The 26,563-nt window shown below is 46.4% G+C and overlaps 1 protein-coding gene and 1 long non-coding RNA gene across 9 annotated transcripts in view; one reads left to right on the top strand and one right to left on the bottom strand.

Annotated features, from left to right (window-relative positions):
* The window catches only part of SYNDIG1 (synapse differentiation inducing 1), a 189,388-nt gene extending 182,875 nt beyond the window's left edge, over positions 1-6,513 (bottom strand). For 3 of the 5 annotated variants that reach the window (XR_005376756.1, XM_038570215.1, XM_038570216.1), the window contains exon 1: positions 6,420-6,513. The gene's annotated coding sequence lies outside the window, so the exon portion shown is untranslated. Of the gene's footprint in view, positions 1-5,909; positions 6,036-6,247; positions 6,282-6,419 lie in introns of those variants that run through there. The other 2 variants (XM_038570214.1, XM_038570213.1) reach the window with 2 other exon arrangements.
* LOC106557595 lies at positions 248-25,790 on the top strand. Of its 4 annotated transcripts, XR_005376758.1 has the most exons (8): positions 248-321; positions 3,181-3,406; positions 9,555-9,677; positions 15,835-15,864; positions 16,341-16,497; positions 17,089-17,199; positions 17,452-17,760; positions 25,526-25,790. It is a non-coding gene; the product is annotated as an uncharacterized LOC106557595 (long non-coding RNA). The 4 variants fall into 4 exon arrangements; XR_005376760.1 differs by lacking the exon at positions 25,526-25,790 and having other exon boundaries at positions 17,048-17,199; positions 17,452-19,444; XR_005376757.1 differs by lacking the exon at positions 25,526-25,790 and having other exon boundaries at positions 17,452-19,441.
* The last annotated feature ends 773 nt before the right edge of the window (positions 25,791-26,563 follow it).

Below are 26,563 nucleotides of genomic sequence, written 5' to 3'. Positions count from 1 at the left end.
TTCCTGACTGCCCTCCAGGACGTGGCCCCATTATTCCAACTGGTAAGCTCCAGGTCCCTTCTAAAGGAAACACATAGGGGAAGGTGCCAAGGCTGAGATTTCTAATAGAAGGCTGCCCACACAAATGCGCCCCCTTATCTGCGGTTTCACTTTCTGCAGTTTTAGTTACACACTACCAGCTGAGGCCTGGAAGCAGGTCATCCTTCTGACACACAGTAAGAAGGTCCACAGCAGCCTACATCACAATGCCTACCCCATTCAGCCCACCTCACCTCGCCTCATCACATGGGCATTTTATCATTTCACAGCATCACAGGAAGGGTGAGTATAGTCTCGTAAGATATTTAGAGAGAGACCACATCCACATAACTATTACTACAGTATACTGCTATAATTATTTTATTTTATTATTAACCATTGTTGTTAATCTCTTACTGTGCCTAACTGATAGACTAAACTTTAACATAGATACGTATATATAGGAAAAAAGCAAAATTTATACAGGGTTTGGTACTATCCAGTGTTTCAAGCATCTGGGTGCTGTGAACACATCCCCTGCAGCTAAGGAGGAACTACTGTACTTTATTTATTTTTTTAAGATTTTATTTATTTATTCATGAGAGACACACAGAGAGAGAGGCAGAGACACAGACAGAGGGAGAAGCAGGCTCCATGCAGGGAGCCCCATGTGGGACTTGGCCCCGGAACTCCAGGATCACACCCTGGGCCGAAGGCAGGCGCTAGACCGCTAAGCCACCCAGGCATCCCAGTACGTTATTTAAAGGCAATTTTGACACTGCAAATAATAAAATAATTGGTAAAAATCTATGGCAGGTGGTGTTGGACATCCTCAGGGTCTCCTCTAATGCTACTGGCTTTCCTAGCCCTGTTCCAGAACTTAAGCCCACTAGGACCCCCAAAATAGAACTTCTTATTTCAAACACCTACACCAACTGAGAGCCTGTATCACCAAGTCTGAGGATAATGTCATATCAATAAGTTAAAAACTGCATATTGTAGGTGCCCCTGGGTGGCTCCGTGGGTTAAGTGTTTGACTCTTGATTTCACTTCAGGTCACGATCTCAGGGCCATGAGATCCAGCCTCAAGTTGGGCTCCGTGCTGGGTGCAGAGCCTGTTTGAGATTATTCTGTCTCTCCCTCTCTCCCCTTCCTTCCTTGCTCACATTCGCTGTCCCTCTCTCTCTCTCAAAAAGAAAGAAGAAAGAAAGAAGAAAGAGAAAGAAAGAAAGAAAGAAAGAAGAAAGAAAGAAAGAGAGAGAGAGAGAGAGAGAGAGAGAGAGAGAGAAAGAGAGAAAGAGAGAAAGAAGAAAGAAAGAAAGAAAGAAAGAAAGAAAGAAAGAAAGAAAGAAAGAAAGAAAGAAAGAAAGAAAAAGAGAAATCCTGCATATTGTACACATGGCAGAAAGGGGAGTTTATGTAACATTTTTTTCTTTGCTTCCCTATGCAGAAGTGAAGCTCCAGGATATTTGAGTAAAATATTTTTTCTCCTTCAGAAGCATCTTTAAAGTTCAGGCAATGGAATAAAACATTTGTAGTTCTAATTGTCTGAAATGTTTGTTTGCTTTTTTGTTTTGTTTTGGACACTGACATTCCTCAATCAAGAAGATTAAAGAAGAAACAGAAGGGAGGCACATTTGAAAGTGGTTAACCAATGAGTCTGAAGGTTTAAGAAGCAATAATTTTTTATGATATGAATCTAAACTAAACTGGCCCTTTCTGAAAGACTGACCTTGTATTCAGGAACTACCTTCATTCCCTCTTCCATGGGGTTACACCCCTAAATGCCACCACATTATAGAATTATAAAGACCTAAGTTTCAAATGACTGTGAATAATACAAGAATCGATTAAGAACCAAAACCTCAAAATGTTTCGCATCGACTAAACATTGATTTGAACCTCCAGGGCAAAACTTCCCATCTCTCTGGAATAATGTTAACTGAATTCCTAGATAAATTTTTCTCATGCGAGTAAATATCTAAAGCTGTCCACTGGGCTGGTCCGAAGTATGCTTCCAGAAGCAGCTTCTACCTTCTGTATTTTCTGTGCATGTGTATTGTTTCCTGTTTGTGTTATGCTTGGTTCTGTATCTTGGATCTCAGAGTTCATTTGTTGCTCTTGGGCTTCAGTATTTTATGTAATGCAACTTAACAGATTATTTATCATAAAACAATTTAAGATGACTAGGATTTTTGATCTAAGCAACATTTGTACCTTAAATCACCATGTGCTTTGGTGCTTTGTGGCTTGTTGATAACCGATATTAAAATATTTTCTCCTAGAGAACATGCATCATGTAATTTTTATAATGTGATAGGAGTCAAAACTGAGTCGTGTTACGGATATATTTCTGCTCACAGTCTTTCCTGTATATTCCCTCTAAACCCCACCTGACATGAACATCTATACCACTCAGGCACATTCCTACAGGAGGACGCAGGCCCGCGTGGAGGAACACACGCTGTCCTCACTCTGGCTCTTGCTGAGGATGTAGGTGCAGAGCAGGGCCTGGTCCGGAGCTCTCCGAGGGCCATGGGGATGCAAATGCACCACAAGAGACTTGCAACTAAGATACTCAAATGTTCTCAACTCCAAGTCCTCCCTGTTTAAAAAACTGTGCCAACCATAACCATTTTGTTTTCAAAATCCTGGATAAAACAGGATGAAAAGAAAGAGACAGTCAGAAAAGGTAAGTGAGCAGACTAAGATCACCCAAGAAGCAAGTGGCAGAACCCAGAGTTTGAAACCTAAGTCTCCTCACAGGCCCTCCAGAAAAGGCAGTGGGGAGGGCAGCCACAGACACAGCAAAATCCCAAATGTGTATCCTCATTCTCTCCCCCTGCATCCTCAGCTAAAATCCAGTACACTGGCTGGCCAATAAAATGTAGGCATCAATTGTGGCCCAGTGCCTAAAAGAGTTCCCCAGCCCTTTCCTAAAACATACTTATGAACTTCAGGAATAACTGGAAATGTCTTAGTATCTTGCACAGTGCATGTTGAAAAATCACATTTGTTAAAACCACCTGCTACTACCTTCATTCTTCTAACCCTGGTGACATCGGTAGGAACCCGGTCAGCCTACCTTTAAAATTTGGAATTTTTAATGTATGCATATCTTCAATGTTTTGCTTTTTTAACACGTTGGCCTAATGTCTCCAGTGTAGTGATGCCAGGCCAAGAACTATGGCTCAAATACCACCTCATTTCAGCCTGTTTTCGGCAAAACAGCCTCAGGACTTCTCATTGAATGAACAAGTTGCCTTGCTACTCAGCCCTGCTGCTTTGCTGATGCTGACAAAGGAACACCCTACCCTTCAATCCTTGCCACCTTCATCCACTCATTCCAAGAATCTTGCTGGTAATGTCAAGTCTGCTCAAGCTAGAGGTCAGTATTGCAATTGGCCCGTGTTGGTCATGAACATCTCCAGTGCACAATGGGGGCCCTGCAAAGGCCAAAATGAGGGGCTCAAGGCCATGTTGGTACCATGGAAAGACAAGGTGTTATTTAAACCTGCTCACTTACAGGATGGTTATTCATATTGCAAAAGGTTAACTAAGGATGCCTTTAAATAATGCACTTTTTAAAGGTATTCAAAAGTCTGAATCCTCCAAGAACGCTGACAATTTTTAGGAGCAGCTTTTATAAAAAGGAAGGCACAGAGGTGGCAGGGTGGGAGGGAGCCATGTAGGAATGGGGGCAGCGGGAGCACCTTTCCATTGTCTCTGGAGGCCTCACCATGCTATTTCTCTCCAGCCAACAGAAACCACATTTTGACTCAAATCTGAGCAAGCAAGAATATCTCCCTAGAGGGTGTATCAGATGTGACTGGTGTGATGACCAAACATTTTCTAATTGAGAGATGAAATATTCAGTACTGCTCATAAACCCCAGAATAGCACCGACTAGTGTCTTAGATAGAAAACTTACATAAGAAAATACCTTTTTATTCTCTTATGATAGAAATAACTCCCTAGAAAATACGGGTCAGAGTTAATGAGAAAGATGAGTCAAGTCCAGTGTGTAACACTTTTAATTTATGCCATGCTAAATGTGGAATAAATTAATTGCTTATGATTTATGGATTGAGTTTAAAGTTTTTGCCAAAAATAAAATAATTATTTTGCCTCTCCTGGTTCAGCATGAATGAATCCAGTTCATTCCCTGCACATCAACTGGTATGAGCCAAATCCAATGGTTTCAAATGTTTCTTTTTCTCAGGATCTGGATTTCTCCTCCCTCCTTCAATCCCCCCCTATGTCTCAAGGAATGTCAGTAGGTTTTCTTTTATTACCACAAAATGGAAATGGGAGTGCCTTCATTTCTACTTTATCATCATCTAGGTTCTCATAGAATCATTTAAAGCAGTCTTTTCTGATGATAGGTGAAAATGGGACAAAACGTCATTAGCTGGAGCTACATGAGAATGCGTTTAGAGGTGAGGTGGGCTTGGAAGGGGTCTTTAAATACTTCATCAAACACGGCCTCCAAAGCCCTGAGGAGGGGTGACTAAAAGAGATCAGGGTCAGTGAGTGTGGTGCTGGATGGAGGGTACATTGGGGGTTCAGTATATTATTCTCAACTCTGGCGTACCATTGAAATTTTCCATGATAAAAAAAAACAAAAACAAAAACAAAAAACTTTACAAACAGATTTTTCCATTTTCTGCCTTTTCTTTAACAAGGCCCTCTCGGTTCCGGCGATTCCATTCTCACGCAGCAGGCGGGGGTGGGGTGGGAGAGGGCCCCGGAGCAGCTGCAGGCCAACATTTGCTCCTTGCAAAGGGGCCGGGGTTTTGGAGAGAGGAGGGCTCTTCGTCACAGCCTCTCACAGGCTTGGCACCTGTGGTCTGATCTCCAAAAAGCCACTCCACACAACCACCAGGCACCCACGGTGTGCGATAATTCATTCGCTGATTTGGCTCTGGTTGCTTCCTGCCCTAGCCAGGGGGGACATCGGGCTGCTGGGGGCACCGAGAGGATCCCGGAGTCGGACCCTCCCCTCCCAGAGGACCGCAGCCAGCTCCAGCGCGGGCTGTCCTGGCGACCGCACCGCAGCCAGGAAAAGTTGGCTCGCGCGGGGTTTGTTGCCAGGCTGAGGTCTGCGCACCCGCCTCCCGCTCTGCCTCCCGCCAGACCCTCGGGCCAGTGCGAGGGACGCGGAAAGGGACAGACACGAGCACGCACCGGCGCCCGAGCCCGATTCCAACGAGAAACCCGAGCCGCCCGGCCTCTGCCCCTCAATCGCTTAAGCCCTCGGCGGCGTCTGCTGTGCTGCGCCCCGGGACCGGGACCGGGACCGGGACCGGGACCGGCCGGGGGCCGCGCGCACACCGAGCCCGGCCCCCAGCCCCCCGCCCCCAGCCCCGCGGCGCCGGCGCATCTGACGCCGCAGAAGGGCTGCGCTCGCTGAAGTCTGGCCGCCGGAGCCCGGCTCTGCGGGCAGGGGAACCTGCCTCCGCCCCCCCCCCCCCCCACTAAGGGAAAGAAGGCGACCCGGTGACGCCTTCCTCTGGCCTCTCCGAAAAGCCGGGCGGCCGCACTGGCAGCCTCCCCGAAGCAAGGCTGCGAGCGCCCACTCGGTCGGAGCCGCGCAGAGAACGCACGAGCGACCGAAGCCCCTTCCCTCGGACAAGTGCCCAACTCCGCAGCCCGGAGAGCGCTCGCCCCGGGGCAGGAATCCTGCCTGGCGGAATCGGGACTAGAGCTTGATCCCCCAAGCGCCCCCCTCGGTCCCCTGTGGACCAAAGGCCCAGGCAGTCGCGGACGCAGGGGCTCCGGGAGTCCCCGCCTGCGTCCCGGCCCGGGGCTGGGAGTCCCCATCCCGGCGCGCTCGCGCCCTCGCCCTCCTTTTCCCCTTCGCTCGGCGACGGCAAGCCCAGCCGGTTTACCTTCCCGGTCCCGTCCGGACCTCGGTGCCCAGCTCCGCGGCTGCCCCGTCACCAGCACCAGCCTCTTCTGGGTCGCTCCGGGGGGTCGCCCGAAGCCGCGGAGCCTCCGCCCGCCGCGCGCCCCCACGGCCTGGGCGGTCCCGCCCCGCCGCGCCCCCGGGCCCGGGTCTCACTAGCGCCCACCGACTTTGCACAACAGCCCCTCCGCGCCGCCAGGCTGCAGCCCGGGCTCACGGCACCCGGCCCCTTCCTCCGCATCTTCCGCGCCTGCCCTGCTCTCCCCGGCTCCCGGCGACCCCGCGCCTCCCAGGTCGCGCCGCCGCGACCCCCCGACTCACCGCGGGCCCCGCGCCGCCGCCGGGTCTGCGCGCGCCGAGGCGGAGCCAGGGCGCCCCCCCCCCGCGCGAGCGCCGCCCCCCGCGCCCCCCGCGCCCCCCGCGCCCCCGCGGCCCCCGCCCACGCCTTCTGGCCCCTCGGCCCGCCCGCGCTGCGGGGGCGGTCGGGACTCACCTCCCGGACAAGGTGACCCGGCCGGTGCGCCCCGGCGGCCGCCCGCGCGTCTCCGGAGCCAGCGAGCCTGCGGGGCGCGGGGCGGTGCGGCGCCCGCCTCTGCTCGGCTCCCGGCTCTCCCCTCCTGCGCCCCGCCCCCGCCTCCCAGCGCCGCTCCCCGCCCCGAGCTCGCCGCCGGCGCCCCCGCTGCCCCGCGCGCGCCAGAGGGGGCCGCGGAGAGCTCGCGCCGAGGCGACGGGGCGGGGCCCGGCCCTCCAGCCCCAGGCGACCGAGCGGGTGCGGGGAGACTCCCGCGGCGCGCACGGGGCTGGGGGGGGCGGGGGCCCGGCCCGGCTCGGCTCGGCTCGGCTCGCCCAGCCTGGTGACCGGCGCGCCGGCCGCGGTGGCCGCGGGCTCCGGGGGAGGGTGACAGCGAGGGCGAGGACGGCCCCGTGCGGAGGCAGCCGCCGACTTTGCCCCCGGCCGACAGGCCCCCCGGGGGTGTCACGTCCGTGGGTGGCCCGGGGCCAGGGTCTGGGACTGTGCGGGCTACAGAGACTGGGGGTGGGAGGAGCCCCTGGGTACTCCGAGGACGAGGTAGCAGCCTGGCTCCGAGAGGAGATGATTCCCCTCGGTCCTAAAGGCCTCCCCAAGGCTCCTGCAAGGTTTTGAGGTTCAAAGGACCCACTTTACAGGTCTGGCATCTGTTCGAGTACTGACCAGCCAGCTCTCCAGGTGAAACCAGGTGCGGCCCGGATTCTGAGACACCCTGCCCAGCCCCAAACAGTGTTTTCTTCCACTGGCTGCCCCTTGGCAGTTGGAGACTACAGCTGTGGGGGAGGGCGGGTTGGGGGGCATAATTCTGGTTAGGAGAGTGGGTCTAGGGGAGCAGAGCTGAGGAGGGCCACTGCATTTGAAGTGTTGGGGGAAGGGAGTATAGTGTTTTTAGTTTGAATTCCATAGAGAAAGAACCCCGAATGAAAGATCTATCCGAAAAGGAGTTAAAGTGACTTAGGAAAATAATCTGTGAGCCCATTTCTACCCCGGGTGCAGACCTGCTGTAGACTCCAGCCTTGCTAGCCAAGGCCCTGTTAGTCAAGCCCCCAGGAGACCCTCCCCCTTGCCCTGGTAACCAACCCTTTGTCCCCCCCCACCCCCCCTCCCAGAAGGCACTGCTTCCACTAACAGTACCTCTGGTAGAATTTCCAAAGGGCAGGAGTTAGAGGTGGTGCGGGAAGGATGGGTCCCTCACTGTGTTCCCTTGGGGGGCAGTGTGTGTGTATGTGTGTGGGGGGAGTCTGGCACCTATGGGACATCAGCAACCCAAAGAGAATGCTGAAGTCAGAATGGTACTGTAAAAGACTTTCAAGTGGAGGAACAGGTCAGCAGAACCAGCACTATCTATGCTTTGCCTTCATCATTCGAATTGCAATCCAATCTCCATCTCCGCAGCATGGCAAAGCAAAACTGGAGGTTCTTCCTCTAGATCCTCAGAGCTACAAGCTCGTGGTTTGGTACATCTCTCCCATCTAGGAGAAGTTCTCAGATGGGAGGGAGATGCCCCCCACCCTTACCTTAGTAAAGTTGCTAGTCCTTTCCTGAACAGAAAATTCTCTCATCTGAACCATGAACCACTGGGTTAAGAAGGTGTTGTTACACTCATCTGAGGTGAGCAGAGAATCATTCCCATTTATCAGATGAAAAAGCTGAGGTTTTTCTTTACAAAGGCTAATTGAGGTAGTTGTAGCTACAGAATACACAGAAGTAGCCTGGAGCACAGTTTGTTGCCTTTCTGCCAATGCCGCTTTTGCTTATCTGGGCTTTGGGTTGAATTTTGGAGGGCAGTTTTGTTTTGCCAAGAGAGCACTTTGACTCTAGGTACTATCTGAATTTTAAATTGGATTTTTCCTAATAGGACAGGAGGCACCTTCCTTCGTGCAGTATAAAACATGATCAACCTGAAATCTGGCATTGTGATGCCCCCAGATATGGTTTTCTTTTTTAAAATTCCCCTGGCTATTCGGGGTCTTTTCTAATTCCACACAAATCTTAAAATAATTTGTTCTAACTCTCTGAAGAAAGTCCATGGTATTTTGATAGGGATTGCATTAAACGTGTATATTGCCCTGGGTAACATTGACATTTTCACAATATTAATTCTGCCAATCCATGAGCATGGAATATTTTTCCATCTCTTTGTGTCTTCCTCAATTTCTTTCAGAAGTGTTCTATAGTTTTGAGGGTATAGATCCTTTACATCTTTGGTTAGGTTTATTCCTCGGTATCTTATGCATTTGGGTGCAATTGTAAATGGGATTGACTCCTTAATTTCTCTTTCTTCTGAATGGATAAAGAAGATGTGGTTTATGTATACAATGGAATATTACTCAGCTATTAGAAATGACAAATACCCACCATTTGCTTCAACGTGGATGGAACTGGAGGGTATTATGCTGAGTGAAGTAAGTCATTCGGAGAAGGACAAACATTATATGTTCTCATTCATTTGGGGAATATAAATAATAGTGAAAGGGAATGTAAGGGAAGGGAGAAGAAATGTGTGGGAAATATCAGAAAGGGAGACAGAACGTAAAGACTGCTAACTCTGGGAAACGAACTAGGGGTGGTAGAAGGGGAAGAGGGCGGGGGGTGGGAGTGAATGGGTGACGGGCACTGGGGGTTATTCTGTATGTTAGTAAATTGAACACCAATAAAAAATAAATTAAAAAAAATAAAAAATAAAAAAAATAAAACATGATCACTGATTGCCTGTGGAGTGTTCCCTCCAGAAGTGAGGATTGCAGAAGTTAAAGGAAGAAAACACCATTGAATTTTGTGGACTATCTGTATATCCTAGGTACTTTGAAACTTTTCAGGTTGATACTCTGGAACTGTATACCCTACCCTGGCTCATCTTGGTGATGTGTTGAGCATGGATATATTTGTAGGGAGTGTGGGTGGTATGGAATTGCATTTCCTAATATTTTCTAAGAGTCGGTTTCCATAATGTGCCTCAATCAATTTAGCATCTAAATATTCACAATTTTCTTTTGTTGTGGAATGAATATGAAACTTCTTCTGACAGTTTTATGGGTGAACTCCCTTAAGTCACTATGTTCTATGTTTGTAAAGCTCTTTACTTTGGATGCTTTGCAGGTACTGAAGAAATACTCAGTGATTCATAATTGTTGAAAAAACCACATTGGACTGTGAGATCAAAAAACAGATGTCTCTGAAGAAAGAGGGTAATTTGAAAGAAATGGAACAATTCATAATGTGGTATGAACATTCCTCTTCCTCATCTTCTTCTTATTAATTTCTTGCATGCCACTAACATAGCTTCAAGATCCCCAGATACATATTGTCTTTTCTTGACACTACCCCATATGCGCATACACACACACATATACACACACAAACACACTCCTTTTAGTGTTTCTGCAATCCTAATGGGCCTTACTCTTCACTGCAAAAGAAACTTGCCAGGATCAGGAGTCTAAAACCCTGAGAGGGGTTGTCACCTGCTCCCAGCAAATGTGGCAGCTCTGGGAGGAATCCAGGGCTCCTGGGGGCACCTCAGTTGATTTGGAATGTTAACTGTGCACATAGAGCAGTTTGTCTTAAGTGTGGTTCCCTGCTTGTGATTGGAGTGTTAGCATAACTGATATAGGTGATGAAACACTGAAATGAAAAAGCAAATGAAGGGCTGCCACATATTGGGCAGTGGGACACAGTAGAAATCATAAAATCTCCTAGAAACTGGGTAACCTTCTCAATGATTCTTATCTCTTACAAGAGATTATAGAACTTTTCAGAGCTATGGACAGTTGGTGGGGCCAATTCAATTCACATGTTGTTGCTGTCAGTCTTCTCAGTGATTTTCAGGAGAAGCTGTTACCTGCCCAGAGGTAGGTGGACTTGATGAGAGGAAATACAGATTCAAGTTTTTAAAAATAAGAAATATTCCTTAAAATGTCTTAAACTGAAAGGCTTTAGATCAAGGGCTATATAGTACTATGTGTAGTGTCTGGGGGTCAACAGAGCTCATTCAGAAACCCATCTTTAGATCAAACATGTAAAGTGCTCTGTCCCAAATGTTGATTGTAGTATTAAAGATGAAGAATAGGTATATGCAATTTTAAAGCATTTTAATTAATATAATGCAGGGTTTCTTTTTTCTTTTCGCTCCCCAAAATCTATTACTAAATTGTTTGTCTTAAGTTGATGACATCCAGGAATTGAAAAGCTGCAATGTCTTATGACAGTGGAATCCTTTTTGACTTAGAAGGACAGGTAAATGAGCATTCAGATGTTCAATATAGACATGAAAGGCAAGGTTCTAAGAAAAAAAAACATGAATGAATCAGAAATAAAGGGAGAAAAAGCTAAAACCTAGGGAGATTTCTGAGGCCACGTCGAATGAGAGTTTAGAACATGAAAAAACTTGCCAAAGAATGTCATAAAGTTGGAGCTGGAGGAATTCTTGATGACCACCCTCTGATTTTCCCCATGAGAAGACAGTTCTAGAAGGGCTGTGTGGAAGGGCAGTCAAGCCACATTGGGTTACTGATTTCCAAATTAGCTGTTCTGCCTCTGCATCTATTACATCGCTTTGGAAAGAATCAAAGAAGAGAGAAAGTGAATGTGTTCTAGGCAATTTCTATAGTGCCAGAGTATCTCTTATCTATTGTTTCCCCCAAACTCAGTAGCTTAAAATGATAATCGCTCACAATTCTGAGGGTTGGCCAAGAGGGCTAAGCCCACTGGGATGGATTGCCTCTGTTTCACTTGGTGCTGCCTGGGCTCACTCAGACCTATCTGTGGTCAGCTGGCAGTCAAAAGCCTGACTCACCTATCTGGGGGTTGATTGGTGATGGGCCGACAGGCCAGGCCGTAAGTCTGCCACCCAGATGGCTGTCCCAGCATTCCTTACAAAGTGGTGGCTGTAGGGTGCCCAATGGCAACAGCTTCAGTGCACACAGATTTCCAGCAGACTTGACACTAGCTATAGTCTCATTAACCAAAGCAGGTCAGGTGCCCTGTTCCAAGGCAGGAGATGGGGAAATAGCTGTCATGTTTTGATGGATGGATGGAGCCATAAAATCACATTGGCAATGAGCATGTATATACTAAAGGGTGGAAGGAATTGAGGGTCATTTTTGTTATCTGCTGCACCTAGAAATAAGGTAGGTTCTTTATATACATAACCTCTCTGAATTCTGATCTCAGCTCAGTGGGGCTGGGAGTGATCCCAGGAGCTGAAGAGGCTGAGAATCAGGGACTGAATAGCTCACATAGTTACTGAGAGGAGAGGTAAGGTGCAGATCCAGGCTGTCTGCTTCTTCTTCCTTTTTTTTTTTTTCTGGAGCAACATTTTTTTTAATAATAAATTTATTTTTTATTGGTGTTCAATTTGCCAACATACAGAATAACACCCAGTGCTCATCCCGTCAAGTGCCTCCCTCAGTGCCTGTCACCCATTCACCCCCACCCTCCGCCCTCCTCCCCTTCCACCACCCCTAGTTCCTTTCCCAGAGTTAGGAGTCTTCATGTTCTGTCTCCCTTTCTGATATTTCCTACCCATTTCTTCTCCCTTCCCTTCTATTCCCTTTCACTATTATTTATATTCCCCAAATGAATGAGAACATATAATGTTTGTCCTTCTCCTATTGACTTACTTCACTCAGCATAATACCCTCCAGTTCCATCCATGTCGAAGCAAATGGTGGGTTTATAATGGCTGAGGAATATTCCATTGTATACATAAACCACATCTTCTTTATCCATTCATCTTTCGATGGACACCGAGGCTCCTTCCACAGTTTGGCTATTGTGGACATTGCTGCTAGAAACATTGGGATGCAGGTGTCCTGGCGTTTCATTGCATCTGTATCTTTGGGGTAAATCCCCAGCAGGCCAATTGCTGGGTCATAGAGCAGGTTTATTTTTAACTCTTTGAGGAACCTCCACACAGTTTTCCAGAGTGGCTGCACCAGGTCACATTCCCACCAGCAGTGTAAGAGGGTTCCCCTTTCTCCACCTCCTCTCCAACATTTGTGGTTTCCTGCCTTGTTAATTTTCCCCATTCTCACTGGTGTGAGGTGGGATCTCATTGTGGTTTTGATTTGTATTTCCCTGATGGCAAGTGATGCAGAGCATTTTCTCATGTGCATGTTGGCCATGGCTAGGTCTTCCTCTGTGAGATTTCTCTTCATGTCTTTTGCCCATTTCATGATTGGATTGTTTGTTTCTTTGGTGTTGAGTTTAATAAGTTCTTCATAGATCTTGGAAACTAGCCCTTTATCTGATACGTCATTTGCAAATATCTTCTCCCATTCTGTAGGTTGTCTTTGAGTTTTGTTGACTGTGTCCTTTGCTGTGCAAAAGCTTCCAGATTTTAGGTTGTACTACAAAGCTGTGGTCATCAAGACAGTGTGGTACTGGCACAAAAACAGACACATAGATCAATGGAACAGAATAGAGAATCCAGAAGTGGACCCTCAACTCTATGGTCAACTAATATTCGATAAAGGAGGAAAGACTATCCACTGGAAGAAAGACAGTCTCTTCAATAGATGGTGCTGGGAAAATTGGACATCCACCTTCAGAAGAATGAAACTAGACCATTCTCTTGCACCATACACAAAGATAAACTCAAAATGGATGAAAGATCTAAATGTGAGACAAGAGTCCATCAAAATCCTAGAGGAGAACACAGGCAACACCCTTTTTGAACTCGGCCACAGTAACTTCTTGCAAGATACATCCACGAAGGCAAAAGAAACAAAAGCAAAAATGAACTATTGGGACTTCATCAAGATAAGAAGCTTTTGCACAGCACTGGCTGTCTTCTACTTCCTCAGTAGCCAACATTAACAGAGGGAGTCTGTTAGGAGTCAGCGGAATGCTTACCATCAAGGTTGGGAACTCAGATGTTTACCTGAGCTCCAAGTAAGCATCTGCTGCTTCCTATCACTTCTGGATTTCTGCATATCTAAAATGGCATTGTGTGAGGCGTGAATGTGTTCAATACACTCAGCATGTTTTCCTGACCAGAGTTGGCTCGTTATTGTTCTTAAAGACAGTTGGTGAGACAAGGTTGTTGGGTACTTTTTCCAACAAAGTGGCCAATTCTGGATTTTTGGCACAAAACAGATGCTGGTGCTTGGAAGGCCCCCAGAATACTATATAAGAGGAGTGATTGATGTTATCTCTCTCATTCAAGGTACTTGTTTTGAGGGGGCAGAGGCTGGGTGTGGCCAACACCCTTGCATCCCTTCAGATCCCCCTAGATCCCTTTGGCTGATTCCATCTGCCCACTCTCCAGTTTCTGCAGAACTTGCTGCTTATGACTCATACCGACATATTTCTTTGACATTATGCTAATTCCTGGGACAGCCTTAATTTCTCTTGTAAGAGCATGAAAACATGAGTTTTCTGTTCCACTCTTCCCCAGGCCTTGAAAGCCAGAGACTGAGAGACATCTGAGCACATCTAGGACCATGGGGTGCAACCATGGTCATAGGCATTCAGCCACCTCCTTAACCTCTTGAAATATCAGTTTTTCCATCTACAAAGTGGATATAACAACATTTGCCATAGATTGCTAGCACTTATAGCAGTGGAGATGCTAAGGAAGATCTGTGGTTGTTAGGGGTTTTGGGAAGATGTGCCAGCAAGGCATGCTCCAGAGTTCTCCCTGCTTCCTCTAAGACCCACTAAAGCCAAATAATAGGTTTTGCTACTTATTCTTGTGGTGTCCTGATGCCCATCCTTTTTGTTGGCATAGTTTTCCTCAGCAGAATTCATGATTTTGCATACCTGAATTAGAGAAGCTGGGCCACCTCAGTAAACACAAGTGCTACCTAATCCAGAATGGTAGCTTGGCCTGGGTCTCCTTTTCTGAAACCAGAGCCTAAGGGTGCAGTCAGACCTTTATTGGGGGGAACTAATCCCAGGGACAAGATGTGAAGACCACCTATATGGTCCATGGGGAGGAAGAGGGAGCCAGTCTAAGGGAGAAACTCCTGAGGCGGTCACAGTAGGTGACAACCAGCTTTCCATCCCCTGGGACCATCTGATGAATGAGAAGTGTTTCTCAAAATCAACCAGGAGAGGGATGAAGAGGATATGCATATCCCTGAGCCTCCATCCTCCATGGGCCCAGGAGGCATTGGCACCCACTTTTCTAGGTGGTGTCTGAATGTGTGTCAAACAAGCTTCCTTTTGCACAAGAGAGGACTCTAAGTAGGATCCTGGAAAATTTTGCTGCATGATTTACTGTGTGAAATTCCTGTACCATTCATGTCTACTTTAAGGATCTGCCTTTTACTTCAAGATGTTAGGTGTCAAATTGCTTTTTCTTTGAATGTGGCCCTGTGTTGAGACTCAGCCACAAGCTGCTCATTTTTGTGGGTTACATCAGATAAACACAGAGGTAGGTTTGGTTATGCCATCCAGTTGAGATAGATCCTGTCTACCTTTCCCAGCAACCAGGCCCATATACATCATGCAGCCAGAGGTCAGTCAGGAAAGAAAGGTCAAGTTCAGGGGCTCCCTTTGTGCTCAGTGCAAATATTGTGGATCCTTTCTGCTGTTATCTGCTTGTCTCCCACCCTGAATTTATTCCATCTCCCAACTTTGACAATTCACTTCTTCTTCCTATACTGTCACATACTGTCTTGGGCATTTTTGGAGATGTCAGGTAACAACCCAGCCTGTTCACACCAGAGCCTCCAGCCCCTGCTCCCTGTGTCCCCAATGTGGCTGGTCCTCGTATCCCTCAATACCACTTCACCCCTGTCCTGCCTTGGCAGATGGCTTCTACTTGAATTTTATCTAGTTACTAATTTCCTTGATCTAGTTAATGATCCATAACACAAATCTATTATTATGACAGAGTGCAGTATCAGAATAAATCAGTATCTTTGAGAAAATGCATTTGCCAAACGTTGGAAAAAATGGCTGTTTCCAAGACTGTTAAAGAGGAGAAAAATTAGAAGAAGCTTACCTTTACAAAACCTTGCTATCAGGATTGACTGTGAAGCCAGAATTTGCGGCATGTGCTCTAAACGCTAGTCTCAAAAAATAGATTCAGATGTCCACTTCAATCTACGTGCTGAAGTGGACAGGTCAATGTACCGTCTTCACTGAAATGGAAGGAGAGCATGTTTTCCTTGCTGCACAAGGGAACTACATGTACTAATGTAGCTCTAACATAATGACAAAATAAGAGGTCGGGATCATTGAAAACATTGCTTGTGCAGAACTAAGCATTTAAACATGTCATTAATTATTAGAATGATTTCTAGCATTTTCTAAAAGGCCTAAGAACTTGTTTTTGGCACAAGAAAATATATTTTTTGCTGCATGTGCTTTTTTTTCTTGGAAAAAAAGAGATTCTATTATAAAAATAACTACTTCTGTAATTTTGCAGGATGTGGAAGTGGAGGGGAACAGCACAAAGGTAAGCAATTTCCCTTTCGTGATTCCCAGTTTATCACTCATATTTCAAAAAAAGAGTGTCTCTTAAACAAAGAACCTGTCTCAGGCACATGCCAAAACCAACCCGCCTGGCCTTCTGTGCTCTGCAGGCACATTCACTGAGTGATTGTCATGCACATAAGCAGGGGCCTAGAGAAGCAGGACTTGGCAGTGCCACAACTGTCCCAGCAGCCAGTCCTGCCCAGTGTCACTGAAACATGGTTTGCTTGATATCAGGGCACCGGGATGCCATGAAGATCTCCTCCTATAGCAGGGGTTGAGCATGGCCACACAGAATCTCTACAGCTTGGGGATGCAGGACTAATAAACTCTGACTGGTGGCATGAAGGAAAGTACTCCCTTGGTCCCAGGGTCCACCTGACAATCCAAAATATACTCAAAAGGGTTTTGTCACCTATGGTATAGCTTGTCAAATGTACTTAAATTATGTCCCCACAGACATGGAAGGAATAGCAAAATGAAATGTTTAACAAGTAATGGAAAGCAGGAATATTACAATAGTAGACTGCTTTGGGCAGTCGACTGGATGGGTCCTTCCTGGCCTGCGACCTTGTCATTGGTTCAGCAATGTCTGCTTGTGTCTACTACTGGGCAGGTATGAGCAATGACGGTGGAGAACCTGATAGGAGAGGAGGGGGGCTTTTCCCTTAAGGACAATGAACAGTAGCTCTGTAGATCCATAGTAGCTCTGATGGAGAGGGGGGGCAGCCCAAGGAAACTGGAAGTAATCAGAACAGCTGAGACCTGAGTGTGGAGCAGGAGTTAAGGGCTTCTATATGGGGGCTTGTGCACACTGGGGATGGGGCAAGGGGTCCTCCAGGCACTGAGATGCTTTTGCAAGTTTTTAGGTCAGAAGAAGCATGGAGCCCCAAGTGTAAGGTGGGTGAGGTCAGGGGATCAGTCTGGGGAGGAAGGCAGTGGCCTGATCACTAAAGGCCTCACACAAGGTTTAAGGAGGTTAGACTTCATCTTGCGGCCATAAGCAGCATTCAACCAGAAGAATGACAGAATCAAATTTGTATAGGTAAGCTGTGAGTAGATCTTTCACAGGTAGCAAAGGAGGAAGTCAGCTTCTAAGATTCTTCAGGTGGCTTTGAAATCATCACATATGATCCTACACTTTTTGCCATGTGTGCCACTTTTAGAAAATTATCTGAAGGTAAATGTCGTGACTCCCTTGTTCAAGGTCATAGCAGGAATTCTGTCACTTTGTTTGGACTCCTGGCCAGGCATGCATCTCCACCTGCCCCCTCAACTGCCTTACCACCGGCTGCGTGGCCATGCCACCCACAGGCAGGTTTGTCTCCAACATCTCCACTCCCAGAACACAAAATCGGGGCCATGACCTTCTTTTAAGAAGGGAATCTCCTTGGTTTTAGATGCGGGGCGGGGGGGGGGGGGGGGGGGGGAGTGTGGGGGGTGGGTGAGAGAATAAGTGCTACAAGGAGAACGGGTCCAGTTCACATGAAGATTTGTCCTTAATAAATAACTTCATAAACTGTAGCCTTCTTATCTCCAGAGCCAGTGACAATGTATTTGTCATCCACAGAGATGTCACAGCTAAGCACCGATGAGGAGGATTCTTTGGACTGGAATATACTGGCCCCATAAGGTGTTCTCCAGGCATTCAGAAGGTTGTCTTTCCCAGTGCTTACGAACCATTTGCCACAATGGGCAAACTTGAGCGACAGTACACAGCTCTCATGGAGATGCAGCTGATATTTATCTGGCTTGGTGACATGTAGCATTTCCACGTTACTGTCCTCCCTTCCCACTGCCAGCCACTCTCCGGTTGGGCAGAAGCCCAGAGAGAAGATCTGTGTGTGAGGTGTCCTTGCTGTTGAATTGTGAATACTCGGTAAGAACCTGTGATACCAAATCTTCAGCTCTCTACTTGGAAGAACATGGAATAACCATACTTAACAGTGACGAATTCTTTAATTAAGTATTATATCTGTAATATATTTATTTTGTTTAAAGAAGGCTTTTTAACTTTGAATAAAGCTGTCTGCTCCTGCACTGATAATGAAGATGCATTGTATCTGATACCCCTCCCCCCCCCTTTGTTGGCAAAGGAGGGGAAAGGAAAGTTTAAAATAATTGATGAAAAATGTCACTAAATGTAGACTAAGGACTGTATAGAGATGTGAAATGTATAATTACATATGGAAACAATATGTTGCTGTGTTGTTAGATTTTTTTGTTTTCTACTTATTTTAAATGTTTGAAGATTTGAACAATTAGAACATGACAGGCCACATCATATTCATTTGAGTCTATTTGGAGAACTTTAACCAATATATCTATAGCTTTAGATTCTATTTGATAAAAGTAATTGGACTTTTTTCTTTTTTCTTTTTTGACTGGTCGACAAGTGTCTTTGTAATAAGTTTTTAATTCCTTTTTTTATTGTATTATAGACAGATGAACAAATTAAATTTGGCCTAAAGAGAGAACTTAATCCCTTCTGGATATTTTTGCCATGTTTCTTTGCAAAGGGAGATGTATACCTTTGGGCAGTTTTGTCATTACGAGAAATTACAGGCTATTTTTTGGCATGTTCTTTGGGAACTGCACAGATTCAGGGGAGGATTCCTCCTGCTGTGCAAGTCAAGTCTTTTACAAAACAAGGACAGCAGAGGAGATTTGCAAGGACCTCCCTCTGAAACCAGAAAGAATGGACTCTCACCTGAGATGAGGACTTGCTTTCTTTACCTCCGGTTCTTTCCCTGTCTTAGTTGGATGTCCCCAAAATGGACACAGGCTGTGCCATTGTGCCAGAAACATTGTGTTATCTTTTATGTTGTTGTTGCTGTTCAACTATGATATGTGACTCCTTTTTTTTATTATTATTTTTTGTTTGAATGCTTTAAAAATCTTTTAAGTCTGTGGATCTGCTGATGTACAGTGCCTTTGCTGCTATGGATCAAAATCAAGAGAACTATGTAGATAAACTTTATTGTATAAGTAGAAAATTACTTAATTTCATACTAGAAACGGATGGATGCTGCAAGTTGAAATGGACTGTCCATTGACATTCTTAATGTGGTAGCAGAAAAAAATGGTGTCTTAAGTGCTTAGTGTTTGATGTCATTAACAGTTTTGTAAAACTCTACAGTGTAGAAAGATTTTGATACTAAACTATGCATTGTACATAGTTCTAATGCTTCGTATTGACCACCAGTACTTCTATAATGGTAGACTGTGCATTCAGACTTTTAAGCATTAAACATAAATAACTTCTAAAAAAAAAAAAAGAAGAAGAAGAAGGGAATCTCCTCTTTCTGTCTCTGTTGGCTGGACCACTTCCTGCCTGGAGCACTGTTCTTTATTTGCCTTACTTATTACACTTACTGGACAGGAAGCTCTTAGCAGGTAAGGATTGCATTTGAGTGTGCACACATGTGTGCATGGACCTGTGTGGAGGTGAACATGGGTGGGGGGAGTTATTCTGCACCTTCTGTGTAGTGCATCTGCACATTCCCAGCAGCAGCCACCCTGAATGCTGTTTATGGGAAAAGCTGATAAGCATTAGAGAACTGAGTGCATACTATTTGAAAACTATGAGACCTTCTGGTTGCAAACAAACAAATTTACTTATTTCCTAGAATTTATATGTATTATGTGGCTTTTTTTTTCTGCACAAATATATTTGATAACTCAACACTTGCATTACCTGTAACAACACTTCTAAAAATTTTTTTTGTCGAGATTTTCATTGCTGTGGGCTTTCAGCAGGGGTAACTGGGTCTCCCACTAACCAGGCAAAACAAGTTGTGCACTGGAATCTTCAGCAGGGTCTGCTGGAGTCAGGCCTGCCCCCTCTAACTCACACTAGCAGACTAGCTGTGTCCACAAAAATGTATTTTATCTTGTGAAAAAGTCTTGTGTAGGCACCAAAGATGTCAACAGCTAGAAAAATACATTTTATTGCTTCACCAAAGGCACTGAAAACATACTTTTCAATAGAAATATGTCTTTTACCTGCTAATCAACTGTTCCCTAATTATCAAGACAAAGGCAAATTCTGGAGGAGCAACAGGGATGCCAGGGTTGCATGGGAGTGGCACCTGTAAGCCTGCATCCCCTGGCTGCCCTCTCCTTTGGTCTCTTCTCAGACAATGTGCTGATGGAGGGGACATGTAGGGTGGAGGCTGCAGGTTGGCCCCTCGTGGCCCACGTGATGGCCTCGTGGTACAGAAACTACAGTATAACATGGCGTGGCTAGAGGCCAGGATGGCATTATGCAGAGAGGAAGCAGCTGTGACACTTCTGATGCTGGCAGGCCTCTCCACTCCTTCCAAAACTAGCAGCTTAGACAGGGTGTGCTTAGACAGGGTGTTCTAATCTTTGTCTTCCTCTGGAATCTAGTCCGATTTTTTCTCCTCTGTTGCTCTCTTGCTCCAGCCTCTCGGTATCACCTCACTGCCACCCACTGCCCTTCTGACGAGTTCAAGGGGAAAGGGAAAGGAAAAGTCAGGATATGTCAAGTGGATTCCATGCACGCCCCCTCCCACTGCCCCGGGTGGCACAATAGGCTAAATCTCCCAGTTGAGTGGATGGGAGTTTGAAAGAAGCAAAACAGACAGTGCTTGTTTGCCTGAGAAGCAAAGGATGTCTGTGTCTTTCCTTGACACAGTCTTCAGATCCTTGAGCTCTCACTGTCACAAGAAGAGCTACTATAGCCAAAACTAAAATAGTAGCAGGAGAGTCGGCCAGTGTCTTCACACTCAAATGCCCATGATAACCTCCACTGTAGTTTAAGCACCAGGCTCTGATGTGGGATCTCCTTGCAGCTTGGCCACATCCTCCTTGCAGGGGGCAGGAAGGGTCATGGAGGGGTGAGCTGCCTGGTGCCCAGAGTAGGGATGCCTGCTGCAGAGTGGCCTTGAACAAGCCACCTCCTCCCCTCCCCACATTCAGCGTTGTTGCGAAGAGTGAGGGGAGTCCACAGATGTAAGAAAAGTAGAAGAGCCCACATCAAGCACTTGAGAACATCTGCAGTTTATGGGAGTAGCTGGGAAGTAACAGGGAGTCTCTGCCTTCTCCAAGGCACTTAGCAGAGGCTCCTCACACCTGTTCTCTCCACTTCTCTGGGACGGCCCCTTTCACAGGTGCCATTAGCCCTGTTGGCAGAAGAGGTCCTGGAGGCTGCTCTGCTGTGATAGGGGCTTTGCTCAGAAACATGCTCCACAGCTTGTTTTTGCCCGACTCCCCTTGGCTTTTACTTCCCCAGCTACTGGCCTACCTATTTATTTCCATTCCCCTCCCTGGGAAGTCTTTGGACTCATAACCATTTTTCCTGTCTCAGACCCCAGCTTCTCCAGCTGAAGTCCTGATGCTGGACCCTGGCTGCCCTGACCAGCCTCTCTCACTTGGTAACAGGAACCCCATTCTCCCCAGTCCGTGTGAGCAGGGGAGGAGGCAGCACTCAGACCTTGCCCCAGCCATGACCCAGGGACCCAGAGCTGGGGATGCCAAATGTTGCATTTGGAAAGTGGCAGGGATGGTATTTGCATTTGCCAAACTGTAGGTTTTCTCCCATCTCAGCCTGCACCTCTACTTCCTTACCTTGGAGGGCTGTGCTTAAGACTGAGAAGTCCCTTCAGCTGACACCTAGGCTTGCGCCCAGTGAGCTAGCTGACTGGGTGGGTGATAATGTGCCTGACCTGCTCTAGGCCATTTGTTTCCTGCTCATGGGACAGTGCCTGGGGTATACATCAGATTCTTTTTTTTTTTTTAAGTATTTTATTTAAATTCAATTTGCCAACATATAGTATAACACCCAGTGCTCATCCCATCAAGTGCCCTCCTTAGTTCCCGTCACGCACTCACCCCATCTCCCCCCCACTCCCCTTCCACGACCCTTTGTTCTTTTTCCCAGAGTTAGGAGTCTTTCATGGTTTATTTTCCTCTCTAATTTTTCCCCACTCAGTCTCCCTCCTTTCCCTTATGGTCCCTTTCATATTTCTTATATTCCACATATGAGTGAAACCATGTGATGATTGTCTTTCTCCAATTGACAGTGTCAGATTCTGTACGCCAGAACCCCAGCCTGAGTTCTGAGATTTCTGTGCCTCTCCCCTGTGCTCATTTGTCACTCCTTTCAAAGAAAGATCTACTCATTTTTATGAAAACATGAAAAAAGAAAAAATACCTATGAAAACAGGCTGAGGGATGAAGTGCCTTGCAGGCTTGGCTCACAGAGTAGAAACTGGAGATTCAAGGAAGGAAACCAGCAGCAAAGTCTGCTTTTGCTCCACATTCAGAAAGTGGACACTTGATCCATTTCTCAGTTTCCGTATCTGCAAAATGAAGGTGCTAATTGACCAATTTTAGCTTATACCCAAGGACTCTGGGAGAATGAATGAGCTTGCATTTCCACATGGCACTGATGTGATGGAAGGTGCTCTATGTCAATAGCTGGAAGAAATAGAGTATGAAGTGGATATTCAGGATGCTTGGGTGTCTCTTGATGATACTGTGTTGAATTAAAATAAATTCTGCTGCAACAGATGAATGGTTTAAGCAGCAAACGCCACCTTTTCACCAAGCATGGGCATGCATTCACGTTTAAAGAGCTCTCCTAGTTATTGTGTCATTTGTTCCCAGCTCTGAACATGTCTGTACCCACCGATGGTACCTGGCAGCAGCCGGAAGAGGCAGGGACCAGAGCTGCTGCCATTGTTTACATGAGAAAGGGAGTCGAGGTCCACAGAGGTTGAGGAATGTCCTGAAGTCATTTAGCTGGCAAGGGTGGTGACCTGGAGCATCCTGATGCCAGGCCCATGCTTGCAAAGATGAAACTACTTCCGTTCCCCTCACCTGGGGCAGAGGGGAGGTAGAATGTCTACTTTTCCGGGCTTTGTCACATCCTTGTCTTCATGTACCTCTGCTCCCAAACATGCATCCTTTGGAGAAGCTCAGAAATGTTATTTGCCGTCATGCTTTGTACGTCCAATCAACTCAGGAGGGAGCCCATGCAACACTGCCCAACAGATCCCAGGTGTGATGAATGCCCCTGTCTGTAGTGCCTTCTGAGGCTGATGGTTCTCACATCACACATTTTCTTATGCGTCCTGTTATGCATCCTGGTGGCTGTTACTCTCCTTGTGGTAAGCCTGTTTACCTCAATGTCACTGGATCACTATTAGTCTGCTCTTGAGGCTATTAAATATTCAAGTTCTGTCAATCTTTTTTTCAAAATCTATTTCTAATGTTCTTAATCAGTTTCTCTGCATGCGTTTGGGCGCCCTTCCAGTCCCCCCCACTCCCTCGTGAAGCCATGGGGCTGTGTGGTATCGGGACCTGCTTCTGGCTTTATGTGAAAGCACTGTACTATTATTCATCAGGGACCCAGTGCTGGGCATCCTGGCAGTCTCCACTTGGACCCCGCCTGACTCCTTTATCTGATCTGTGCACCCACCCTGCAGTTTCTGTATGCTTTTCTCCTAACTCCAGCACATTCATTGTCTTCAGAGGACTTGGGTCCCTGGAGCTGGTTGCCCTTCAAGCTCAGAGAGCAGGGATGCCTGTGGGCTGAGGTCCTCTCTGGTGTCAAGTAAACACGGACAGACTGGTATTGGTGTGAAAGTCCAGCTCCCTTGCTTCCAGGCAGGACAGACTCTGAGGTGTTGCTTACCCTCCATAGCCCTCTGTGGGGTCAGGCTGAAGTTCCCCTCTGAGATTTCCCTGATGTGCTGCACAGGCTTGCTTTCCTCCCTTCCCATCCTCCCCTCCTGCTCCCTTCCTGCCTCCTCCAACCCCCAGGAGCAATTATTCTATAATCGGTTACTGGTCCATGGATCCTCACCTTGGAGTCTGATTCTGGGAGAACCCAGATAAGACACTTGGGTTTCAAGACTGGCTGGAGGTTCAAGAAAGCTGTCTGGATCACCTCATCCATTTAATGCCAGCATGCTATTCAGTGCCGCTGTGCTCAGATATCTCACATGAACTTGAGTCTGCCAGTTCTAACTTGCTGAGACTCCACACCTAAGGTCGATAAAGGGAGGCTGCTTTTAGGAGGCATCATAACATCCTGCTCTGGAGGTAGATCTCCAGGACAAAAGGCTGCCCTGCCACTTACTAATGCTGTATATGCATGCCTGTACACATGTGTACCTATATTTGTGCATCTGTGAGAGCAAGAGAGAGACCTTGGGCAAGCTGCTTAATCTCTTCAGGGCTCTGGTCTACACTGTACAATGGGGAAAATAATAGAGTTTTCATCATATAGGAGGATTATGTGGCATCACCCATGTAATGTGTGTGTGGCATGGAGCCTCATGCTTGTGTGAAAATGCATTAAACACTCTATCCTTTACACTTTTCCCATTGAAGTCACAGCTCTGGGCATCTGGGAATATTTCTAGAGGAACTATCTCCCAATCATGGATCTCAGAGGCCCTCTCCTGTTCATTGGGGTTGGAACAGGTGGAGAGACTCATACATTAAGAGGATGCTGTTCTTGGCATTCTTCAAAGGCACACAGAGAGCAGGGAGATGCACAGTTTCCAGGGTAAAGGAGGCAGACACCCCAACTCACAGACTGTGGGGCGAGCACAAGCATCTGGCATCCACCTTTGCAAACAGTCAGCAGAAGGATGGCTTCAGCTCTGAAAGTCACAAGAAGACATTTGTCTCCAGGACCAACAATTTTACAAAAAGTGCCGCGGGGGGTGGGGAGGGGGGGCGAGCAATTTACCCCTGCCTTTGGCTCACGCAGTGAGCACTGCTTTATAATTAGAGGATTTTGCCAGGGAAGGAATGTCAGAAATTTATGGCACTAGTGCCTACTCATTGGATGCCCACATATAAGAGAAAAAAGGACAAAACACTTAGGGAAATTAGAAGCCATTTAGAAAATAAATCCCTGGGGAATCTATCGAATTTCAATTGGTATAGGACAACAGCTAATTTTCTACTATACTTTTCTGTCTCATTCCTTTGCCCTCATCAGGCCACACTTTTAAAGGGAAGGCTGAGTCCTTGGCTATTGATCAGCAGGAACTCCTGAGCTGTCATAAAACCCTGCCTTGAAAAAATAGATTCTCAATCCACAGAAGGTTTCATGCTTTCAGATCAGTAGATAGGCAAGAGACTCAGTTCACTCATTTAATGAGTGCGAGATGTCTTAGGTGTTACAGAGGACATAAAGATGATTACAACAGAGCCTCTGCCTGTAAGGGTTTATAATCTGGGAGTGGGAAGAGGAGACAAAACTCAAAACATCCAAAGCAAAGAGAGAAAGTGCTGTGAAGGAATTGCAAAGTGGGAGACTGAGGTCAAAGAAAGGAAATTGTGTCTGACCTAAGGGCTGGGGCTGTGCACAGTCTCTGCCTCACCACTCCTTCCCCACCACCCCCAACACTTGGCCCACCAGCTGGTTTCCAGGTGGCTAGAAGGGGCTCCTAGAGCCATACTGCTTATCTCCCCACAGAACTTTTTAATTATACATGTGGCCTGAAAACTTTAAAAATATGCATACTTGCAGAGATGGTGTTTTATTTATTTTATTTTATTTTATTTATTTTATTTTATTTTATTTTATTTTATTTTCAGGTAGCTTTGTGATCAATTTAAATATTTTCATGATATAAATGTTCTTCCATTCTTCCCAGAATGAAGATTCCATTTCATTGCATCATGAATACAGAAAGTAATCTAAATCAAGATGATTTGATTTGGAGCCCCATCCAACGAGGTGGCTAGTTAGCTGTTGTTGTAGCTCAATTTGGACTAAGCATTCACCAGGAATTTCCCAATCAGCCTCTGAGCTACAGCATCACATGCTGGTCTTTCCAGATATAGTACAGGTGGCTGGTGGTGCTTCTTTCCTCAGGTTCACCTCTGCATGTGTACTCCCTTGGCAGAACATGAGGCAAGTAACTGCGTATTCTCCTAGCCCCACCACCTTCTGCATATTTTAACAAAATCATATATATATATATATATATATATATATATATATTTAATATTTATTTATTTATTCATGAGGGAGGGGGAGAGAGAGAGAGAGAGAGGCAGAGACACAGGCAGAGGGAGAAGCAGGCTGTATGCAGGGAGCCTGACATGGGACTCAATCCCCGGTCTCCAGGATCAGGCCTTGGGCTGAAGGCGGCGCTAAACCGCTGAGCCACCCAGGCTGCCCAAAATCATATATTTTTATGATTTTCTCTAATCAATTTCCTGATTTCAATTTCTAATTGGATGCAGCATCATTATGTTGCATAATTTAGAACCAATCATTGGCTTCACTAATACATTCACATTCTTAATATGTTTCATTGCAAAAAAACATTATATTGATTCATTAAACTATGCTTGAAAGGTGGAGTTATATCATTAATCATGTAATGTTCTAACATTAAAATAAAAATTAGTAGCTAACCCAGAGAAGCAGGAAGGCTTTCACGTTTGCTCCCCTGAGGACTGTGGAGTTGTGAGACCGCATCTGCTGAATCTCCAAAACTTTCTTTCCATTTACTCTTTTCTGAATAGACTTCTTTTCCACCCATGCAAACTTGCCTTCCTTGTGATTAATGCTGAAAACTGAAACCTACATGATTTCCAGTCCCTGTGTTAGAGTGCTGGGGACACTCCAGCAAATGTGCAGATGTGGTGACAGCAAGGATGTGTACTCCAGGAAACCCCTCCTC

The sequence above is a fragment of the Canis lupus genome, chromosome 23, assembly GCF_011100685.1.
Source record: "Canis lupus familiaris isolate Mischka breed German Shepherd chromosome 23, alternate assembly UU_Cfam_GSD_1.0, whole genome shotgun sequence".
NCBI lineage: Eukaryota > Metazoa > Chordata > Mammalia > Carnivora > Canidae > Canis > Canis lupus.
The sequence above is the reverse complement of the archived record's forward strand: the minus strand, read 5'-3'. Positions and strand labels throughout refer to the sequence as shown.